We start from the raw sequence: 3,949 nt of genomic DNA, 5'->3' as shown, positions 1-3,949 counted from the left end.
ATATTATGTTAAATGTTAGCTAATTTATTTCTTAAAAATTATTTCGAGAAAAACATTTAAAGTTTGTAGTTACTGTAAAGAAAGTATTTCTCTTTTAGAAAATAGTTTAAAATTCTTCCCATTTATAAGTTAAACCTTCTTTTTCTTCATATATTGAACATTTAAAAAAAAAAAAAAAAAAAAAAAAAACTGAGCTCACGTTTTATTTCTGTTGACTTTTTTTTACGTGTTAAAGAATGTCTTTTTCAAACTGCAAATGCGTTCGTAATCAAAACACTTTAGATATTCTTGCGTACTAATACTAATATTCATTAGCAACTTATTTAGCTGGATTTGGGTTTTGAAATCTTTTAAGTGAGACATTACCACCTGACCACTGTAGGCCGCGGTGGCCTGGTGGTAAAGTCTTGGCTTCGGAACCGGAGGGCTATGTGTTCGAGACCCGCTTCCATCGAAGTACCATCGTGTAAGAGGGTCTGGTGCACATTAAATCCATCGGGGCCAAACGTCCTCCCCCTCGTGTGATGTGGAAGTTTGGAGAGGTGGGTACCAACTCAGATATCGTCCTCATAATCTGACCGCGGTTCAAAATTACGATATCCGTCCCAACATAGTCCTAGAGTTGCTTTAAAACAAGACATTAATATAACTAAAATCCATACAGACCGGACCACTACAACCCCAAAAACAATCCTTAGGAGAGGAATGGAAACTGAAAAAGATTAAATTTACAATCAAGGTTCGAACCTTGGTGTCATCCCAAAACCCTTTGGTTAAACACACCTTAAAAGTTGATGGGACTAATTAGAAACAATTTTAGTCAACTTCACTTTTTTAGAATGTAAGAATTTGAAGAGTAAAAAAAAAAAAAAAAAAAATCAAAGGGAACGTTCTCTTCTCGACCTTCTCCCAAACAAAATACTGAGGGAAACTGAGTACGTATTTTGGATGTGTTCTCATCTTCTGATTGGAACCAAAAATCGATATAGGCCTATTATTTGGTGACAGAATCAAATGTTATTCATCCAGATTGTTGGGTTTTTGAATGGTTGAATGGTACCCACGAACAGAAAGATCAACGGGATATCAATCTTTTAACTGATTTTGTCTAAAACATGATATTTATTTACAGTTGTGATAACAAAATTTATAAATCGAACAGAATTAAGAAACCGAAAAAATGGAAGATAATTTTAAAATGTTTATAAAAATCAGGAAAATACGGAGAATTTTAAGTTTCTTAGTTATTTTCCCTCCATTTAAAAAATGCCAATCTCTAAAGATTGCAACACTTCAAGATCGGAGTCAGCTTTCAGAAACGAAACAATACCGTTCGCGATTGTGTAAGGCGGAAACTTGCCCCTCTTCTAGTCTCCCCTCCCCTTTTTTTCCCCCGTATAGATCATTCCAGTTTCGATTTGCGGATCAGTTGTTCTTTTTCCAAGAGACTCCCAAATTGCAGCTAATGAGCATGCGGGAGACTTTGTAACTGCGTGAAAGAATAGAATGCATTCCTTTGGCTGGAATAGCAACATTTAATTTGCAGAAGCAGCGAAGTAGTTTTTAATTTACCATACTTGAGTTCATTGAACGGCTTGTTTAGTATTTGAGAAAAAGTGAATTTATTCAAAGTAAATTGGAGAATTTTTTTTAAAACAATGAGCTGCTCAAATTTAATATTGAAATGATAAAAAAAATCTATCCTGATTTTTCTGAATGGATTCGAGAAGTTCTGCAAAATTCATTTGTTGCGTACTGCTTGGTTTATAATAACCCTCAGTAAGATTGGAAAACGCACATTTTTTAGATAAAGAACAATCATTTAAAGCTGGCTTTATATGGGCATTAAGACTTGTTGCGCCTCATTCGTCCTTTAATGCATTGAATGATACATCGGAAATATTTTCGCATAGGTTCACTGAAAATGAAATAGCAAAAAATGTACTTTAGGGAGTAAAAAATGCCGTACCATATTTGGTACGAATTAGCTCTATGACATTGATGGCTGAAAAAACTTCAGCAGTAGCAGAAATTTATGTCTAAAATAAATGAATCATCAAAAATGAATAAATAAAAAAAGTAATCTTGCGTTGTAATTCTAGATAATAAATAAAGAAAAACTGTTTTTTTTTCTGTATGTAAATATAAACTTCTTTTGATATACCATTATTTCGAATAATGTTAAATTGTTGCTTCCTTTCCTTGTTTTTTCCACTCCAAAAAACCTTATTATATTATAACTAGCACATGAGTGCTATTAGTTTATTTTCTCGTACTGTTAAAATACATGTAATTTTTTTCTCAGGTTTTCAGTGGCAATCCTGATATATTTTGCGTACCTAGAAAATGTACACTGTAAGGCCCTTTTGTTAACAAATGGCACGGTGCTTTCATTTTCCTATTTATTTAAAATATATAGATAGCATGGAAAAAGTAATAAAATCTTTAAAAAATTAAAATTAATTATTCGTTAATGATTTTCTTGTTTACAAATCAAAATGTTTCATTATTTATGACATATGATATGAAAATAATAAATTTTAAATAAATATAACATTAAAAACTGTTATTTTATTCTACGTGTACAAAAGTCAAATGAAATATAATGCAAGTTAACTGTATAATAGATATTTCAATATATTATAAATAAATTGTTAATTATTTAATAATTAAATATAAGTACATAATGTAGTCCTAATATTTAATAATTCGCGTAATTTTTATTTTTTAATTTAATTTTGATTAAATCAAAAAATAAAAATTTAAATTTATTTTAGTTTATATTTAAAATTAAATGGAAGGGGGTTGCTAAAATCTTTTAAACGTTCCGGAACATTAAAATTGCTGAGTTTACAGGGAATTAATGCTAATTGAGAGGATCATTCTATCATAAGTAATGTAATACAATTTTGTTAATTAACAAATTACCAAGAAATTTAATGGTTTAGATTCAAGAGTCGTCACGTTCATGCCGTCGCCTCTTCAGCGACAGAAAATCATCAAATGTGTGACTAAAGATGGCGCTAAATCTTTTCTTGTAATGCATTCATAAGCAAGTACATCTTAGAAAGCCTTGCTGCGAATTAATGGCTTTTCTTTTATTTGATCGAAACAGGTTTCATATAATCCAAAATTGGTTTGATTTTTCTTTATTTTCATTATGGCCATTGACCCTTAAAAGGTAGAACCATTGAGTAAGAGTTATCTTATAATTGATTTGTAGCGCAAAAATCGTGTTCTTCATCGCTAGAGTGCTCTTGCGAGCAATCAGATGAATACTGATTATTTTAACTTTTAAAGAAACCTCAAAGGAAACGATAATTTCGTGAGAAATGCAAGATTTCATGAGAAAAATGTTCTCCTTTTTCAATCAAATCTCTCTTTACGAGGAACTGTTTCTCAACCAAAACTTCTAGTTCTTATGCTTTCTTTTTAATTAAAAATTTCTTTACAATTAAAAAAGGGTTCTCATTAAATCAAGTGTACATTAAAACTTTGTTGCCTGTTGTCCAATTCCATTGTTATTGCTAGATGCAAAAGGCAGTTAGATAGTTTTTAATTTCCTTTTCGTTAACAGGTGCAAAAGATATATTTTATGATCGCAAACGATTTGTAAATGATGAATTTCATTTCCAACGATAATTTTTTCCGTGAATAAAATGTTCGTGTTCACTCAGAACACAATCGGATACTAATTTCCTTTTTATGGTTTTCGGGTAACTGTATATATTGCAAACGATGTGTAACTGTGAGCACAGAGAACTGTGTCCTTTTCTTTTCTGTGACTGTGTACAATTTGTCGTGCGAAATCAGATGATATACATTCCATTGCATAGCATTCTATATACAAAAGTTGTTTTATGAAAAATGCAGAAATAGGACTTTTCTATAATATTTTCGAAAAAAATTATATTTCAAAATATATAAAGTAAAATTAGTAACTTACCTT

Source organism: Argiope bruennichi, chromosome 1 (assembly GCF_947563725.1).
Source record: "Argiope bruennichi chromosome 1, qqArgBrue1.1, whole genome shotgun sequence".
Classification (NCBI taxonomy): domain Eukaryota; kingdom Metazoa; phylum Arthropoda; class Arachnida; order Araneae; family Araneidae; genus Argiope; species Argiope bruennichi.
Note: the sequence above shows the minus strand (reverse complement) of the source record.